The sequence below is a fragment of the Cervus canadensis genome, chromosome 20 (genome assembly GCF_019320065.1).
Source record: "Cervus canadensis isolate Bull #8, Minnesota chromosome 20, ASM1932006v1, whole genome shotgun sequence".
Taxonomy (NCBI): domain Eukaryota; kingdom Metazoa; phylum Chordata; class Mammalia; order Artiodactyla; family Cervidae; genus Cervus; species Cervus canadensis.
Window position 1 is genome coordinate 40,257,703 of NC_057405.1, and position 20,908 is coordinate 40,278,610.

A 20,908-nucleotide genomic window follows, 5' to 3' on the forward strand; every position below is an offset into this window, starting at 1 on the left:
TTGGTGGCCATCAGCTTCCAGAAGGACGACCAGCTTCATACTCTGGAAATCAAGCCAGGAAGTATAGGGTCAAAGGGACAGATAATACCTTGTAATTCTTGAGTAGGAAACTCAAGAAAACTTTATATGCTCATTATCAGGAATTATTCACTCATGTTAACCTATTCTCGCCTCTATATCTTATTTATATTCTGTCCCCTAAATCTAATCCCAAATAAATTTCCAATAATTAGGAGAAAATGTTGGATATTTTCAGCTCATCTCATGCATCCTCCAAGCCCCTCCTACAAAGATGACCCAGGCCCTATTGATAACCTCTTGTTACTTAGAAAGATGGCAGTAACTTTGTGCCTTAGGAAATAACATATGATTAACAGCCTGTGTCCTACAGTCACACAGATCTGGGTCCAGACTCTGGTTCTGCCCTTTTCTCCCTGGATGACCTTAAATGTGATACCTAAACTTTCAGACTTTTTATTAGTAAAATACTGATACTCATAATAGTAATACTACCACAGACAGGTGTTGTAAAGGTAGAATAAAACTGTAACAATTGCAAAAATTTTATTATTGTATTTGATAGTGATGAAATTAGGAGTTTCTTTAACTTCATTTTATTGGCTTTCTACAACTATCCACAAAGAATAGTTTGTAGATCACCAGCATCAAGATCAAGTGTAAAGCTCATTAAAAAATACATATTCCTACCACATCTTCGATCTAGTGAATCAGATTCTCTGGCAATTCAGAGAGGAAAATTTGTATTTTTAACAAACTCCTCAGTTGAGTCTTACATACATTAAATTTTAAGAGCTTTTAGCTTATGTTTATGTGTAAAAATTACTACAAATCCAAGCAACTGTTTTACACCAAACATATAAAGTTGGTAGCCTGCTTCAAATAGTTTTTAAATTTATTTTTATTTTTTAATAAAATACGAATGCCTTGGTGAGCAATACATTGTCTAATTGACCACAGATCCAGAAGTCATTTGGCTATACATTTATATTTCAGTGAATACATTTATTTATGTTATAGTCAGTAGCCAGGGAAGGATTTGAGTAGCTGAGCAGGTGAAGTTTTCCTAAGTTTAGATTGAAATACTAGCATGTTCTATGTACTTTTCTGGCAAGATTCTGACCAAATTATGCCTGTGACTATGCTGTATTCAACTCACATTTATTTAGAATATTTTTATGTTGGCTATAGGTATACGCATTTCTCATTCGATGTCTTAAAACCCTGTAGATATTATTATCAATGATTAACAAATTTAGACTTGAAGTTTTTTTTTTTTTTAAATTAGTAAACAGCAGGACTTGGATTCTAGCCCTGACTTTCTAGATCTATACCCAGGAATTTTTCTGTCACATTACTATGCAGACTTTGGAGTTTGAGAATTATATCTCAATGTTTTCTGAGACATCAGCTTTAGTAACATGAAAGCGTAACATTTTGTGCTTCAGATTTCAGGTAGTTCTGTGATAGACATTTATCATCTTCTGATGTCAATCAAGAGTACCCTAGCAATGTGTATCAGTATTTAAATGTACACAGAGATCACCTGGGGATCTTTGACAATGAAAATTCTGATTTGGTAGGTCACGGATAAGGCCTGAGATTCTGCATTTTCACCAAACTCCCAAATATTGCTGCTGCTTCTGGTTCAGTACCTCATCTGAGTAGTAAAGTCCTACCTGATTTAGGAGGCAGGTAAAGAGCAATTGAATATTCCTAAAAATGCTTTCAACTTAGTAGTAATCACCTAAATGACCTACTACTGGGCAAATGTCCTTCAGAATAACTGGAATGGCACACATGGAAAAATTTTAATTGCTAGTTGTGTGGGAAAAAAGCAAAAGGTTTCAAGCCACATACCTAAGCATTGTAGAAAGGCAAGAGAACAAGAGAAATGCCATTGGGATTGAGGGAAAGGTTACATTATACTTGTAAATTATAACAACCTTATTATATATTATATGCAAGATATTTTGAGTTGGTCAGCTACAAATTGAATGAATTAGCAGTTGCAAATTTCAAATAAAAATTCCATACAATCTGTAAGTCAGTACTGTATCAGTACCAATCTGAAGAAAAGAATTTGTTTAGTTATTAGAGACCATGATTTAATGAAAAGTTCATGAAAGACTTTACTTTTGAGTCCAAATAAGCAACACTTCTTGACTATTTAGAGAACGGTCCAGGTAGAGTCCAAGGTTTGAAACTTTTGTCTCCCATCCATCTAAGCTAAAGACATTTATTTGGCCCACGTAGTCTTTGATTTATTGATTTTTAAATGTGATCATTTTGATAGGGTGATGGTCTCACTGCCTCCCTTGACTTTCACACCTCCTTCTCCCACCACTCACTTGGGTCTAGACTTCCTTTGCATGTGAGACAATTATGTGAAGACAGCTTCTTCTTGATATGATAATTTCTTAAATTCCCTATCAGCCTTAGTGTCTTAGTCTGCAAGGGCTGCCATAGCAAAACACTGCAGACTGAATGGCTTAAACAACAGAAATGTATTTTCTCACAGTTCTGGAAACTGGGAGTCTCAGGTCAGGGTACCTGCGACTGGATTCTAGTGACAGCCTGTTTCCTGGCTTGTATGTGGTCTCCTTCTTGCTATGTTGTGACATGGCAGAGAGCACACGCTGGTGTCTCTTCCTCTTCTTAGCAAAGAAACTTCTGTTGGATCAGGACTCCACTCTTGCGATCTCATTTAAGTTTCATTACCTGCTAAAGGCCCTGTCTCCAATCCAGTCATATGGAGGGTTAGGGCTTCAACATATGAGCTTTGGAAGGACTCATTTCAGTCCATAGCACTTGATAATCTTTAAGTTTAGTTAATGTAAAGCAACTTGAGTGTTTACCTCATATAATTTGTTTAGTTTAATAAGTTGTTTAAGTATTTCTTTTTTAGTAATCAATGATTTTCCCTTTTTCATTTCTATCCTGTATGACTTCCCAACACCATAAATCCCTAACTTGCATCATCTTCTATACATGCTTATAACTGATAGGATTAAATATTTTCAAAAATTTTTCTTAACTGAACTCAAATATAACTGAGTTTATGCTGAAGGTAATAAAACAACAAAAAAAACACTCATTATTGGTTATTGATGTATATCAATTTACCTAGCTAGTAAGTAACTGACTTAGAAGAAATTTATAGTCCAAAAGCAAGAAGGGAGGGAGATCAGAGTTATATTTCTTCTGACATTTGGACTATAATAGCTTATGTGACTTGAGATAATTAGACAAAAAACAGACAAGTAACCATCTTACTGTCCAAATGTTCACAGAGCAAGAGATAGCCTGTAAATAATACTGTCACTTTTACGTTTCATCAGATTCTAATTCTACTGTTGTTGTGAAATGGACATAAATCTGGGGACTCCAATTCCCCATTCTAAGGCAAATTCTGATAGGCAGATTATTCAAATGTTTGACTCCACCTTAGCTCCTGGAAAAGGCTCATACACCGTCATGTAGCAAATGTTTTGCCTATCAATCTGTCCCTTGGAAAGGAACGTGTCATTTGTTAAGTGGGACACTTAGGTTCTGCTGTTATATTTAAAGAGAAATATTATTTGACATTTTATCCTGGAGCCCAATACAGTTTAAGTGAATAATCTAGCAGTATTGCAGGATTACAAGGCTTTTGTTAGTAGTATCCACTTTTTGTCTGCAGAAGGCACAGTCTTTGCCCCGAGCATGCTGGCACTGAGCAGCTTCCCAAGGAGCCCACATTATCAGGCAACACTGAGATCATGGGCTTTGTCAGCGCTTGCAGATGTGCTGCCTGGGACTTCATTAACATAATTGATTAGGAGCTAGGACATATTTAGTATTAATCAAGCTGTTTTTAGTGAGGCTGATTATGCACAGTCCTTGATGCACTATTTTAGTCTGGAACTTCCTTAGGACCAAGTTGCAAAAAAATGCTATTATGTAAAAAGGAACTTATATGTGGCACTAACATATGCTCTTCGATTTGAGGAATACAGTTAAAACAGGTCAAAATGTAGGAGCTTAAACATATTTTTCATTTTAATGTTTAAAAGAGGAGGGGTTATATATAGACTAGATTATTAAGTTTGCTCACAGGAGATTGGAAACAATTTAGGGTTTTATCAGTCAAAATCTAAAAAAAAAAATCATCTAAAAATAAATTTTAAAAAACAGACCTTGTTATGGGCGAAAGCATTCTGCACATCTATGAAGCTCTTAAACGCTTCCCCTGTGCTTTAATAGTGCTTAAAGCAATAAGCTTCTCGCAACACTTGCTTCTCATTCTGTGAAGTATCTATGAACTCTTATCTTGGGTTACTTCTCTAAGGCCTGAAGGTGTCTCTGGTCTTCCTATAATTTCACTCCTCTCCCCAAACCACACACTTTGTACACCATAATGAAATTATTGTGCTTTGAATCTTCAGAAGTAAAAACTAACTGTATATTAAATCAGTTGTTTGCTTTGACTCCTACTACCATGGGATTCTCCAGGCAAGAATATTTGAGTGGGTCACCATTCTGTTCTCCAGGGGATTTTCCTGAACCAGAGATCAAACCAAGGTCTCCTGCATTGCAGGCAGATTCTTTACCTTCTGAACTACCAGGAAAGTCCTTAACACTATATGTTTTAGAATACAGTTGGCCTTTGTCCAGGGAAATTGACTATAGCATCATTGAAAAGATCTTGTATAATGATGATTTCATGCAATCATTTTGGTCATTGTTGTCAATTCACATTTAATTATGGACATAACTTACCTGGAACTAACTTAAATAGAGAACCACGTTCAATATAGTATTAATTCTTATGATCTTTCAAACAGTGTTAAATTTTGCAATGAATTAGTTTTTCTATCTATTGTGAGCTCTCATGGGCTGAAAGACTTGCAAGTTCAAGCCACTGTAGTTACCCATACATTCCACAAGTGGGACAGGTCTATGTGAGTAGCTCGCCTGCTTCAACAAATGGTTCCTTATTATATTAACATCACAGGTGGTTTTAACCCTTAACATGACAGCCTGTTTATCATGTTTGTCAGAGCTGTTTTTCTTAGGAGAGATTAGTCTGACTGCTCTAGGAGAGAGTCCTCCGTGACGAAACAAAAGAGCTTCAGGCAACATTTTCCATCCACTTCCAAGCATCCAAAAAATCTGCTTCATTAAATCTTTGTATTAGTACAATTGCTGGATATGATCCTGTTATTCTTTAATCACTGTTTCCACTGGGAAGCAGTGACAGACTATATTTTTGGGCTCCAAAATCACTGCAGCTGGTGACTGCAGCCATGAAATAAAAAGACAGTTGCTGTTTGGAAGAAAAGTTCTCACCAACCTAGACAGCATATTAAAAAGCAGAGACATTACTTTGCCAAAAAAGGTCGGTCTAGTCAAAGCTATGGTTTTTCTAGTAGTCATGTATGGATGCGAGAGTTGGACTATAAAGAAAGCTGAGCGCTGAAGAATTGATGCTTTTGAACTGTGGTGTTGGAGAAGACTCTTGAGAGTCCCTTGGACTTCAAGGAGATCCAACCAGTCCACCCTAAAAGAAATTAGTCCTGACTATTCATTAGAAGGACTGATGCTAAAGCTGAAACTCCAATACTTTGGCCACCTGATGTGAAGAGCTGACTCGTTTGAAAAGACCCTGATGCTGGGAAAGATTAAAGCCTGGAGGAGAAGGGGACGACAGAGGATGAGACGGTTGGATGGTATCACCAACTCAATGGACATGAGTTTGAATAAACTACAGGAGTTGGCGATGGACAGGGATGCCTGGCGTGTGGCAGTCCATGGGGTCGCAAAGAGTCGAACACGACTGAGTGACTGAACTGAACTGATTGTTTAATCAACATTGCTGGAAATTTTTTTCTCTCCTCCTATTCAACACAACCCCCTCCACCACTACCAAAAGTCATGTTTTATGTTCTCAGTGATCCCTGAAGAATTAAAGACTTTCGTCCACATGTGATTGATTACTGGACATTTAATGTAAAATGGCCACACTGCATCTACTCTGGCAAAGATGTGGAAAGAAGATGTTAGGTGATCTTTTATTGGATATATATCTTATACTTAAATTACTTTTAATATTCCGTTACAAACATAATTTGCAGTAATAGAACCAAATAAAGTAAGGTGAACTACTACTATATACCCTATCTTCTTCTTGAATAAAGATATGACTGGTACTTAGTTCTACAGTTGTGAATATTATAAATGAAGTTACACAAAAGTGGGCAAGAGGACTGTCGAGAGAAGATTAAAGTCCCAACTTCCAATTGCAGCTTTGACACTAATCAGTTATTTTATCTTTGACAAATGGATTGACTTTTTAGAGCCTCCATTTCTTCTGTCAACTGTGGAGACTGAACTTACATAATCTCAGAGATAATTTTCTGCTTTCACACCCAGAGATCTCAAGCTTATTTTTTTCAGGCTGGTGGATTGGTAGTAAGCTGAATTAAGAACAGAGTGAAGACTCTATGGCTTGGCCCAGTGTTTAAATAGCTCTTGTAGATGTGTTAGGTTGTGACCATGGTCTGGATACAGATGTCAAACGCAAACGGGGCAACCAGGCATGTCCCCATGAAATGGATAATACTATGAAGCATTATTTTCTGAAGTTCAAAAGTGAGTTGTACAGGTCATAAAGGCTGTGAAAGTTAAGAGGAAGATGAGATATGATTGAGGCAAGGCTATGTGGTCAAATTACAAGACTTGCATTGGGCCATAAAGAGTAAGTTGGTAGTATTTGTATAGAGGAGAAAGGAGCAATATAAGAAACTTATTATGAGATAATTTCTTACCGTAGGATGCATTCGAGGACAATGTTCTACAGGAGCTAGTAACATTTTATTTACAGTTCTATTAAAGTAGGAACTTTATCATCTTTGCTCTTCATTGAGATATATCCTGAGAAGCAAAAAGCATAAAATAATAAAATAGAAATTTGGCTCAGGTTCTCATTCCATTAACTCTATGACACAGTAAATCTTGTTGAACTTTTGGGCAATACAATATTTTCCTTTGTTTTGAGGTGAACTTAACTCATATCTTTGTGCAGTTTTTAATGGAATTGACCTCCAATTGTAAATTTTGATAACATAGGTAAACCATACTACTTTTAGGGCCTCTTTTACTTAGAAAGTTGCTATGAGGACTGCCTGAAATAATGTACATAGCAACTTAGCACAATTAGGTACTGAGCTATTAGTTACTGTTATCATTTTTTTAATCAGCAAATTTGTACATATAGTAAATAATTAATTTTCATGGTAAATTTTTATTGATATCTGTAGAGGTTAATATGGTAATCACATTAATGTCATTAGTGAACAATTGTGAAACTCTATAAAATTTCTTAATATAGGACTCTGGTCATATCCTAAAGAATTTTGTACACAAAACTGAATCATTTACCCCTCCTCATAGACTGCATGAGCCTTTTTTTTTTTTTTTGATAGAAAAATTCTTTAATCAAAACAAGTTTACATGTTGACACTTATGGCTTAACTAGAATAAATTTGTCCAAGTTTAAATTGTGTAAGGACCAAACAGATGTGATATCCAGAGTTCCGTCAGAACAGTGGGTCCTAGTTCCATTGTAAGGCCTCTCAAAAGCAAAACTCCAATTACTGAAATGATTCCAAGTTTTCATCTAAAGATGAAAAAAATTACCCGAGAGGTCAAAGCATACAATGCATGTCACATGCAAATACTGGTATTTAAGCCTTTTCCCCGTATTCCTAGTTTCCAAACATGAGAAGCATATTAGCCTTTTAAAACAACGGAGCAGAGGAGTAGTACAATTAGATTTTCATTTTCGATCACTGAGTCAGCGATAAGTAAGGTGATGAGTCAGTGATAGTAAAGGTGAATGATGAAGGGTAGAGCTTGGAGGTGTAGAGGTAAGAAAAACTTAGGAGGCTACTGTTTATAAGGAAAAATCATGCTACTTTTGTTATGAACAATCACATTTAGCCCTCAAAATAATTTCAAGCAGTGAATATGATTTATATCATTTCAAGAGACGATCAGAGGAATCAAGTAAATTGCCTAAGATAACACCATCATAACAATGGTATAATTGGAATTGGAATTCAAATGTCTCATGCCCAGGATCAGTCTATTCCATTATCGAGAGCTAGCAATTAAAAGGTAGGGCTGAGCATAATTGCTAAAGTCTTATCTGACCTGGGTAAATGAATGGCACTTAAGAATAAGAACTGGTTTGGGGAGACGATAATGAGTTCAGTTTCAGACTTGCTTAGTGCATCAGGGTCCCTCGAACATTCAAAATGGATGATTAAGAGTGTTTAATGAATATAGTGTTTATAAAGGTTTGAGCAGAGTTATGGTGAAGCACCCCAAGCTTGACCAACTCAGGATGGCTTTATCAGTCCTAGGCCTGAGGAGTCACCAAAATGGAGAGGTTTACAAATCCCCAAACACGGTAACTCTAAGAGAGATATGCCCAGCCAGAACTATGTCCTTTAGTAGAAAAACATATCATCAACAATTTGTAAAATTATGTATATAATATTCTCAGGGAGGTAGTTGGAGAATAAATATCCAACTATCTCTTTTTTTTCCCCTGCTCTATTATCTCTTGATATTTTTCCTATTGACCAAACTAACCTGAATCCAGAGGTTGTATTAATCCTTGGTTAATCCGTGAAGGTGAGGGTGGATATTGGGCCTGGAGAGAAAATGAAGATTCTGCCATGTGTTGAGCAGCATGTTAAGTGGGATTCACATAAGTGGTCATCTCTAGCAGACAGCTGAAGCTAGGAATCAGGAGTTCACAAATGAGAGAGCTACAGACACTGAAGTCAGAAACTTAATCTGAGCATAGCATTTCCTGAAGCATGTAGTGGGGAATTCTAGTTCTAGGTTATTCTTGGTGAAAAAGAATTCGTAGTGTAATACATTGGGTCTGCATAATATGTTGTATTTCCTTTTTGGACAGTCTTAACTGATACAATTATATTAAAAAAAAACTATGAAATTCTTATTAGAAAACTGTTTAATTATTTTTAACCTCAGTGACGCTCACAATTTGTGATCGGAGAAGCATTACTGTTCCCAGTAATACTTACTGAGCTCCCAAGGAACAGGAGATCTTAAAAATATCCTGTGTCATACAAATTTTAGTTTTGAATGTAACTAAATGGCAGGCCAGTCATGAGTTTGAGTGAGGTTTAGGGTATCCAAGAAGGAAAATGTGGGAATAACATTGTCTTGGAGTTCTCCAGAGAAATAGAGCCAATACAATATATGTGCAGACACACAACTGCCCCCCTACACACACACACACCCAGGGGGGCAGGGAGAGGGGAGAAATAGACAGTTATTCTAATGAATTGATTCATGTGCTCATGTGATTTGGGGTGCTAGTAAGTCTGAAGTCCATCAAGCATGCCCGGGAAGAGTTAATATTATTTTCTCAAGTCCAAAGGCAAACTAGAGGCAGAATTCCTTCTTCCTTAGAAAATGTAAGTCTTTTCTCTTAATGCCTTCAACTGGTTGGCAATCTACTTCACTCAAAGTCTACTGATTTAAATATGAATCACATCTAGAAAATACCTTAGAGCAACAACTAGAATGGTTTTGACCAAATCACTGTTACTATGGTCTAGTCAAAATGAACCATACCAAATGTCATCACATAAAATTAACCATCAAAAACATCAGCAGAAGACAGACTAGAAAGCCAAATATGAAAACAATAATGAGAAAGGAAAGGGTACAACAAAGCCAAGAGCCCCAGAGAGATGGATATGACAAAAATTGGCCAGGGTCCTTTAGATTTGTTGATTAGAAGATCATGGTGACCTACTGCTATACCCTACCCATAAATGAGGGTATAGCAATCAGAAGTCTGAACTAAAGATCCACTAGTTCATATTAGTTTCTTAAACTCTCTGAGATGACTCAGCTTCCTCATCTAAAAAGTTTTCTTTTCAACATAATAATCTCAAAATTCTGTTTTATCTCCACAATTTTATCATGCTTGAGGCTTTTATTTCATTCATTTTCCTCCCTACACATTTATTAGAAGTAGGGCTACTCCCTACTTCTGAGGGGAAAATGAATCATCTATTTCAGTCTTAATGTTTTTCCAACATTTTGTTGTTTTTGAACTCTATTTTCAGATGATTTTAGGTTAACAGAACAATTGTAAAGATAATACATAGATTTCTAATATATTTTTCCTCTAATGTTTTCATTTTACATAACCACGATTCACCTACCAAGACGAAGAAATCAACTTTGGTACACTAGTCACTGAATTACAGACTGAATTCAACTTTCACCTTTTAATTATTTGTAAAAAAATTTTAAAATTATTCTTACATACATGTGTGATGAGGACACAAATATTAATATAAGTATTCATTGCTTTTCCCCACCACCTAATGCCAAAGGAATATTCTGGATATGCCTGGTCAGCTCCTGAGTGTTTTTATTATACTTAGGACTCAGGATATGCTGGTTGAGCGGAAAAAAAATTTGGAAGAAGCTCAAATAATTAAATTAATTCATGTTTGAACAAGGGATAGTCCCCAGAAGAAAACATAAGATTTGGACAGTGAGAAAAGAGCTCAAGAAGAGAGTCAGCATGGGCTGGAGTAAGTTTTTAGTTTGCTTTCCAGAAAGAGAGGCTTCCCTGGTGGTTCAGATGGTAAGGAGTCTGCCCTGAATGCAGGAGGCCTGAGTTCGATCCCTGAGTTGGGAAGATCCCCTAGAGAAGAAAATGGCAACCCACTCCAGTATCCTTGCCTGGGAAATCCCGTAGACAGAGAAGCCTGGCGGGCTGCAGTCCATGGGGTCCCAAAGAGTCAAACACGACTGAGCGACTAACACTTCCACTTCCAGAGAGAGAAGGTTTTTGGGAGAGCTGCTATGATGAGAGAGGGTTGGGGAGTCCAATAAGGAGAGAACCTTTAGAACGTTTTGCTTTAGGTCATACAACATTAGCAATTTTGAGAGACCTCAGGAAAGGTTTAAATGCGTATTCAACTCTTCCTTGAATTTTAAACTGCCACTTCTTTTCATTGCAGCGCTGTACAGGGCCAGGCATGAGGGAACACAGTTATGTGGAGTTAATATGCTGGAACAAGTACAATTCAGTTTAACAATTGACTAAATTAAGGGGGAAAAAAAGAAACACAAAAAACAAATAGGTGGAAGAGTGTCAAGAGAAAGGAAATGTAATGACATATCCCATATATGAAGTATAATGGCCTAGTGGCTCAGATGGTAAGGAGACTGTCTGAAATGCAGGAGACCCGGATTCAGTCCCTGGGTTGGAACGGAAGAGTCTGGCAGGCTATAGTGCATGGAGTCGCAAAGAGTCGGACAGGACTGAGCGATTTCACTATCACTTTCATGAAATACAAATCTGCATTTTTTGTTGTTGTTCAATCTCTCAGTTGCCCGACTCTTTGCAGCCCCATGGACTGCAGCTTGCCAGGCTTCCCTGTCATTCACTGTCTCCTGAAATTTGCTCAAACCCATGTCCATTGAGTGGATGATGCTATCCAACCATTTTGTCCTCTGCCACCCCACTTCTCTTCCTGCTCTGTCTTTCCCAGTATCAGGGTCTTTTCCAATGAGTCAGCTCTTCACCATTAGGTGGCCAAAGTATTGGAGCTTCAGCTTTAGCATCAGTCCTTCCGGTAAGTATTCAGAGTCTATTTCCTTTAGAATTGACTAGTTTGAATTCCTTGCTGTCCAAGGGATTCTCAAGAGTCTTCTCCAGCACCAGTTTGAAAACATCAATTCTTGGGCACTCAGCCTTCTATATGGTCCAACTCTCACATCCATACATGGCTACTGGAAAAACCATAGTGTTGACTATATGGACCTTTGTAGGCAAAGTGATGTCTCTGCTTTTTAACATGCTCCTTAGGTTTGTCTTTTAGTAGACATTAAATATTCTAAAGAAACTTGCATCTCCAGAGTTAAAACTTTTCTATCTTATTATAATAGTCTTGATTTCCCATTATTAATTAAAAGTGCTTTTTATGAATATCATTAACTTTACCCATAAGATAAAGAAGTTATGTTTTTCTTCCCCTATACATCCGACAGTATAGCAAGGAATGTCATCTGATTTGACAGTCCAGTAGCAATATTCTGGAGATCCCCAGAATAAAAAATTAAAAAAATCAAGAGGTGACAACCAAGAATCAGGGATGAGTAAGGGGCTTTCTGTTGATGAAGGCCAGCTTTTTGGCTCAGAGATCTTTCATAACTTTCATGCTGATATTAAGAATTAGATTTTTTCCCCTATATTTTGACCAAAGAGAAAATTAGGGATGAGAAGTTTTGTGAATAAGAGTGAATGTGATTTTTATAGCTTCCTTATTATGAAATTTTAATTGGAACCTTCTTGTGCCAGCAACTTTCTCTCAGAAAGCATTTTACAAGAAAGAGCCAGGTCCCTCCAAAGCTCCAGTTTATAAGTATCATTTTTTTCATCATAAAACATTTATTTGCTATTTGTGTCAGCTTAACCTAAATGTTTCTTTCTGTTTTATAAACTTCTTAGAATCCCCATTGAGATTCTTCATTCTCTCTAGTACCGATGGAAAAAGTGGCTGCACTGTTAAAGCCAGGTCTGTTTTTACCCAAATGGAATAAGGAGTCTTAGCAATTGTTCACATGATAAATGGTGACAGATACTTGCTTAAATTATGTAAGAATTTTGTGTAAAAAAAATCTGATCTACTAGACTAAACCTTCCTTATATTAGGAAGAAGACAAAAATTACATTAATGGTTTGGTATAATTTATGAAACAATGAAACTTATGTAGTCTATCATTTGAAGTAAAGTTGAAATCCATATATTAAAACAATTACAACTGGAAGAGTTGTATTCTTTGAAGGAGCACTTATTTCCCTTATAAATATTGATATGCATTAAGCTTGGGCTTCCCTGGTAGCTCAGTTGGTAAAGAACCCACCTGTAATGCAAGAGATTCTGGTTCAATTCCTGGGTCAGGATGATCCGCTGGAGAAGGGATAGGTTACCCACTCCAGTATTCTTGGGCTTCCCTTGTGGCTCAGCTGGTAAAGAATCCACCTGCAATGTGGCAGATCTGGGTTCAATCCCTGGGTTGGGAAGGTCCACGGGAGAAGGGAAAGGCTACCCACTCCAGTATTCTGACCTAGAGAATTCCATGGACATCCATGGGGCCTCAAAGAGTCAGACACGATTGATCGACTTTCATGCGTTAAGCTTAATTTCAAGACTTTAAAGGCTTCAATTAAGAATCTGACTTATAAATATGCCCAATATACCAGTTAACTTTTGGTAATTTTAAAGTCAAATTTTATTTCAAAATAACTATTGAGTCTTTCTAATTTATTTAGTAACTGAAGCCCTAAATTCTCAAGGATCTGTTACAAAATAGCCATATCTTTGAAATGGTACTTTAGAGTAATGTATGCTTTGATTTTAAATGATAACCAACTTTTTTCTTAAATATCAATAACTTAGTCACATACAGGAAAAACTCAATTCTCTGATGTTTCTAGGTATTCTTGACACTTGAAATGCAACAAACTACTTTTGCAATTCATTTCCTGCTACAGACAAATGTAGGAAACATATATAGATAAAAATATGGAAAAGGTAATTATATGTAAATAATATGACTTTGAAAATTGACATTTACTAGAAATGAATCTTGTATTTTCCTTACCCTTGTAGAAAGATGCATTAGAAAATTTGTACTAAAATATCTTCAGCAAGCAATGATTCTGCATAAAAACTACATTATAAAAGGGTTAAAAAGTTTTTAGATATACTCCAAATGATTGTAGCACCAAAAAAAAAAAATTCGAGAAGAACAAAAAAGAAAATGCAAAATATTCTCTTTGAAGCTATTCAGAGATGAGTGTGTGGATGGAGAGCTTCTCACTTGAGTATAAGACTCAATAAACTTTAATTGAGCATTTGCTTCCCAGAATGTAAAAGCATTGAGAGGAAAAATAAATACCGGAAGGAAAAAGAACAGATGTGGCCATCTTTATCTATATAAACATAATCCATTCAAAAATAATGCAATCATTTTATTGTTTCTAAAGTTTTTTTTTTTTTTTCATTTTTGAAAGGCTTGGGCACAATCTTTATCCATTTCAAATGTGAATTTTAATTAACAAACTTTGTTTGCAATTTGAAATATATCAAATAATCTTTCCCTTTGCAGTCTCTTTTGCATACTAAATTCAGAAACAAAATAATTTCCATTATGTCAGAGCACTTTGGCTGTGAGAGACCCGAAAGACAAGTTTCACAAGGATGGGTTAAAAGCTGGCGCTTCTTTTCTGCCCACGCCTCAGTTCATTTGTAATTTTTTGTTAGAATAAGTCTACTGCAAACTTCATATTCCATATTGTAGGGGAAAGAACAGAGTTTTCAGTGATCCTTAGTTTTAAATCCTTGTTATGTCACTTACATGATTCGTGAATTTGGACAAGTTACTCAACTTTCCTGAGCCCATTTTATCACGTAAAGGATATGTAGACTTTCATCTGAGAACTAAGTACATATTCTAATACATATAAGGTCATGTGCTGTATTCTATTATAGTATTCTATATAGTGTAATTTTCTATCACCTTAAAATCAGTTTGATTAAACCAAACTAACACAATTTTTTGGCCTTATTCTGATCATATAAAATAACTATTTATGTTACCGAGTCCAAGCACACTCTGCTCACTGCACAACAAGCCAATATACCTGAGAGACAAGATACTGAGGCAAGGAATACGACTTTATTTGGAAAGCCAGCTGATTGAGAAGATGGCATACTAATGTCAAAATAACCATCTTGTCAGGGTCTGGATGCCAGGTTCTTTTATAGAACAGAGAGTGAGAGAAGTTGAGAAAGTGAAGTAAAATGCCGTTATATTGCAAATATCTCCTGGACTGGCCAACCTCAGGGAGGGCATGTGCTAACCTCTTTACTCTTGGAGCCATTCACAGGCGGGCAGGGTCAGAGAGTATATTAAAAAGCAGAGACATCACTTTGCCAACAAAGATCCATATAGTCAAAACTATGGTTTTTCCAGTAGTCATGTATGGATGTGAGAGTTGGACTATAAAGAAGACTAAGTGCCTAAGAATTGATGCTTTTGAACTGTGGTGTTGGAGAAGACTCTTGAGAGTCCCTTGGACTGCAAGGAGATCCAACCAGTCCAACCTAAAAGAGATCAGTCCTGAGTGTTCATTGGAAGAACTGATGTTGAAGCTGAAACTCCAATACTTTGGCCACCTGATGCAAAGAGCTGACTCATTTGAAAAGACCCTGATGCTGGGAAAGATTGAAGGCTAGAGGAGAAGGGGACGACAGAGGATGAGATGGTTGGATGGCATCACCGATTCAATGGACATGAGTTTGAGTAAACTCCAGGAGTTGGTGATGGACAGGGAGGCCTGGCGTGCTGCAATGCACGGGGTCGCAAAGAGTCGGACACGACTGAGCGACTGAACTGAACTGAACTGGATTGAACTACCTCCCTTAATCAAACTGAAGTGTTAATCTCTCAGTCATGTCCAACTCTTTGCAACCCCATGGACTATAGCCCACCCACCAGGATCTTCTGTCCATGGAATTTTCCAGGCAAGAATACTGGAGTGGTTAGCCATTCCCTTCTCCAGGATGTCTTCCCAACCCAGGGATTGAACCCAGGTCTCCCACATTACAGGCATATTTTTTACAATCTTAGCCACCCTGACTCCATCTATAACGTCCCTAAATCCTTGTAACTGTAAACTTTATCCCTTGTTAGTCTCACAACCCAAATTCCTGGAAGGAATAGTTTAAAATTCAAACCCTGACAAAGGGTTTGACCTAAGGTTACATAATCATTTGTTGATTAACTGAACCAACTGTTTATGTAAGGCTCAGGGTAGTCACTGGAAGATGCTGTAGAATTTCTGGTTGTGACTTGTTGTTAGTAGCTGATAATGAGAAAAACTGGCTTCTAAGAAAAGTTCAGCATTCACTAAAGGAAAAATCAAGGCAAAGACTGGATTCAGGTTCTGAAAAGCCAGTTTACTTTACTCTGTATAACTCAAGTAAAGAGCTTTGCTGTTACAGTAACTTAATTACAGTGTAAAGAGCGGTACGCCCACCATGTGTCTATAATGTTGCATTCCTTCAAGAGCCCCAGATAAAATTTGGAGGCGATTTTTGGGGAAAAGAAGGAAAACATGAAGAAGAGTATTTTTAATGAATCCTTTTTCTTTCTTAGTCTTCATTGCAATATGGTCACACAATCCATTGGGGCACTTGACACCCACCACTCAGCAGCAGCCAAAATTCCTCTTAAAACATAACTCATCACAATATAATTACTCTGCTTGAAACCTCTCAGTGACTTCCTACCTTACTCACAATAAAATGGAAAATTCTTGTTGTGAACAAGATTCAATGTGATTGTCCCAGCCACATCTCTGACCATTTCTCTTCCCACTCTCCTCCTAAATCCACCGCTCCAGCCACTCTGGCCCTCCATGCCGGAGTGAATATATGCCCTTCTTCAAATATAGCTAGACTGCTCCCCTTTCAAGATCTTGGCACATATTTTTCCTCTGCAGGAAAATTCTTCTCCCTAGTAGCCTACTTTTGTTCAAGCATCTTTTCAAATGGTGCTCATTCAAAAAGGTATACCCCTGTTCCTCTTCAAAAAAAAAAAAAAAGCCACCTCCCGTTCCCTCATACTCTAATCCTCTAGACCTAGCTTTGTATTTTTTTCTGACTCCTATTATCATCTGACTTTATATACACATATATATGTATTCTATATAATGCATACATATAAATATAAACATGTTCATTAAAACTAAAAAATGGACTTTTCTCTAGCCTTAAAAAATTTTAAGTCATGGCAATCAGAGAACATAAGCAGCTATTTACAAATTGAAAGCTTTTTAAGTTAACTGTTCTCAGAAAAATTAAGAAATAGATGCAAGATGAGACATACTTCCTTTGGAGAAATAAAGGAATAGACAAGTGAAGAGAGACTTGAGTATATTCTATTCATTCCCCCTGCCTTTTGTGGTTGAAGACAGAAGATTTGCTTACAGTTACATTATGCAGAAACTACTAGTTATAGAATAACTGGAACCCACTGCTTCATTCCAACACATTGCCCCTTCGTAACATGTTAATTCCTACCTATTTTTATCTTAAAGTTTCACAATATGTAATATTCCTGATACAGCCTCCCTCAACACAGAAAAATAAGAATTAATGTGCATTTACTCAGATCAATAAATATCGCACTTAGGAAAACTGAAGATTTTATATGGTCAGATTTTGATTGTTTCAAAAATATAGTAATATCTGCTATCATTATTTTTTTGAATGTCCGCTCTTGTCCAAGCACTTGGCTCAGGTTCTTCACAGTAAGTCGGCAGGGTAGATTGTACTAGTTCCATTTTTCAAATGAGGCAAATGAAACTCAGTATCACAGCACGTTGCAATGTCACAACCAGAAGGGGTCAGAGCCAGAGTTCAGACCAAAGTCACACTTGCTAGCACCCTTCCATTGTCTCCTGTTTCATTCCTCTCTGTAGATAACAGTGGGAAACTCTGATAGTCGTTAGTGTAATTGAGCGTATCTGTTCATGTGAAATTTTCCATGATGTGCTGTGACTGGGGCCCCATGTCCACCTCTGCCGCTCTAAAGAAACAAGGTGACCGTGAAGAGGTGTGTTGGAATGCATTGTTATGAAAGAGACACGTCCTTATTTACTTAACTGGGACCAAGACTACTTCAGTCCTGGCCACAGAGAGTTAGAAAAGCATGTAAATTTGGATAATCCCTACACAAGAAAGGCATGAGGGGGAAGAACAAAACATAAGATGAAAATGAAGCATTTGCATTTGTTTGCTCGTTTTGCTAGGAACAGGCATCTTCAAAAGCTTTACAATTATAATTAACTATTGTGCATTCTCTGGCTTTGAGATGGCATGAAAACATTTAAAAGCAAGAGAAAAGCCCATTGTAAAGGCTTAGGAAGTAAAAAGTAAGTCATTTAATTTTTCTTTCATCTGATGTTAATTTATGCAGAAGCTAATAACATATTTGTGGCTCAGAGCTGCTTATTGTGGAGAGGATTTCTCTCTCAGCCAGTCTTTCCTGTGATCCCCACCAGATAGAGCCATCATTTCCCGGCCTATGACACTTTTTCAGAGAGAGGCAGTAAACTGATAAGTTCACACTCTATGGACACACTTAATTGCGAACCCTCTGAGAACCAATGATATAAAATGTCCTAACTCTTCTCTAGCTGTTACTAACAAAACAGCAAACAACTGGAGGAGAGCAATGAGGAGGAAATTGGATATGTGGGTGCATAGTCAGGTGGAAAGAAAGGAGTATTGTTGACTACTGAAGGAGAAAAATGTCATGGGAAGGAGAGTCTTCATATAAAAATCATGGGTTACTTTTATACCCAAGAAGGATATAATTAAATTGTTGTACCTTTTATAAATGAAAAACTTAATTTCTCTGCTGCCAGATCACCTAGAGAATAGATGGTAGTACTTGAAGAAATGCAGGGATCTTCAGAAGTTGATATTTTAAATAAATTAACCATGAATAAAAGTAAGTCCCATAATGACAGCTTAAAGGTCTAATTCATAAAAATGTTATTAAAGTACATTATTTATACCTGCTTTTTGTGGATTTCTGTTCTTATTCATGACTCTTTCAGTGTATGGCCATAATCACAGGAAGAGTGTATAATGGAAGCGTTAATCAATCTGAACTAAGGCAAGGATACTGTATCACCACAATAAAATCCCAGCTATATTAATATAAAGGGTAGAATTTATTACACAAAGTAATTCTCTTTAAAAAAAAATGAAAAGAATGTCTTCCATCTTATGGTCTCAAATACCTACTTTCATTCCTAGTTTAATATAAGATGAACTAATTGGCATGAACTTTTTAATAAAATATTTATTCATCTACATTATGAAACTTAGAGACTCAGATACTAAGTTGGATACTAAATTGTGATCTTATCATGACTATGGCATTGATTTTTAAGATAGGCTAAGAAATATTTACAGTTAGTCTGTGTGTTAATTAACTCCTTTTCTGGCACGTGGCATCCGATGGTGATGTTTATTAGCAAATGCCAACTTAATTTTCTGGCATATGTATCTATTTAGATAAGATGGAAAATTTCCTGCAACATAAAATTTCCCCCAGAGAAGCTGAAAGTACTGATACTTAAATCAAAAGTATCTTTATTCAGAATTTTAAACATGATTTACATATTTAATATGGATAAACCTTTAGGAGAAAGCAAAGTAGAATTCACTTGGTTTATTTCTGACTCTAGAACTATCAAAATGTGACTTCTTGACTTCCTACTTCTGATTAGATGAGCTGTAATGGTACACTGTAGATACATTTAGACAGAGTGTGAATATATTTCTCCCTACCACACTAACTTATCTCTAGGAGTCATGAAAAGAGGTTCTTTATAAATTATACTTCTGACACTGAAAGAAAGTGTTGTCTTTGATCTTGTAGGTAAAAAATCTCTATACCTAAGGGAATGAATTAATTCCTGTACTTAATAAGATGCAGTCATTAGTAGGCAACTTAAGCATTCATACTAGAACTACACATTGAATTTCTTCAGCATAGTAACAATCTCATAATAGTTCTGGGTAATGAAAATCTTTGAATGCCTGGCATTTATACTTGAGTTGAAGAGACAAATGACAAACAAAAACGTATTTCAAATATAAGGTAAATCGCACTACTAACTGAAAGTAAAAATCAGCCAGTTTCTGACATTAACTGTGCCTATAGCTGCCTCAAACCTAAAAATACTGAATATTCCATTTTAACAACTGTGTGCTTCTACATGATTTTGTTATTTGAAATGAGAGCACTTACCAGAAAAATGTCCAGGGATGTCTAGTTGTTACATGGCTATCACTGGCCACCATTTGAGTTTACCTTCTGCCCCTCAGACCAAGGTTTTCTCAGATCTCTGAAAGAGAAATCTTCCATGAAGAAGTCTAGAGGCCCCACAAACTGTCAAACCATTCTATGTGTCAGTCAGATTTACTGCAACCTCTGGGTGAAAAGATAGTCTGAGCACACGGATTGATATAGCCACTCAGAAAGAGCAGTGGGAGTTATTCCCCAGTACAGTGCCAGGCAGATGTCACCAGACTCCACGTGTCTGTTGACAAGAGGCAGATTTGAAAAACGGTAAAATCAAGATAGATATCATCAATGGCCTACTGCGGGCTTCCCTGGTGACTCAGGCAGTAAAGAACTTGCCCACGATGCGGGAGGCCTGGGTCCGATTGCTGGGTTGGAAAGATCCCCTGGGGAAGGGAATAGCTACCCACCCCAGTATTCTTGCCTGGAGAATTCCATGGACAGAAGAGCCTGGTGAGCTACAGTCCATGGGGTCGCAAAGAGTCAGATACAACTGAGCCACTAACACACACACAATGGCCTAATGCATTATCTCTAAGGAGACTGAACATATGAAAACAAAAAGTAATTCCTTTAGCTTACCTGCAGAACTGTTCCTCAGAAATTATATTTTAATTTCCAGTATTAATATCTTACTTTAGGCACTAGACAAACAATTGTTTGGTTCAGAAAGCTTGAACTATCTTTTTCATTTTTTGTAAAGAATATTAGCAGCCTACCATTGCATGCACTTGCTGTGAGGCAGCCACTGTGCAGAATGTTTTGTAAACATTATCTAACTTTAAAGGAAGTACTGTTATTTTACAAAAGAGGAAAATAAGGCTTAGTGAGATTAAATCACTTGCTCAAAGTCACGAAACTATCTGGAGGCAGAATTAACTTTAACAGT

General features: G+C 36.8%; 1 protein-coding gene and 1 long non-coding RNA gene across 13 annotated transcripts in view; one reads left to right on the forward strand and one right to left on the reverse strand.

Annotated features, from left to right (window-relative positions):
- The window catches only part of LOC122422597, a 50,713-nt gene extending 30,491 nt beyond the window's left edge, over positions 1-20,222 (reverse strand). Inside the window, exons 1-3 of one of the 12 annotated variants that reach the window (XR_006263895.1) lie at positions 19,966-20,215; positions 8,659-8,719; positions 6,828-6,933 (exon numbers count right to left, since the gene is read on the reverse strand). This is a non-coding gene — a long non-coding RNA (uncharacterized LOC122422597). Of the gene's footprint in view, positions 1-6,827; positions 6,934-8,658; positions 8,808-12,993; positions 13,064-19,965 lie in introns of those variants that run through there. The other 11 variants (XR_006263903.1, XR_006263902.1, XR_006263904.1 and 8 more) reach the window with 11 other exon arrangements.
- Positions 1-20,908, forward strand: part of LOC122422595 (triadin-like) — a 196,773-nt gene that overhangs the window by 174,367 nt on the left and 1,498 nt on the right. The gene's annotated exons all lie outside the window — the stretch shown is intronic.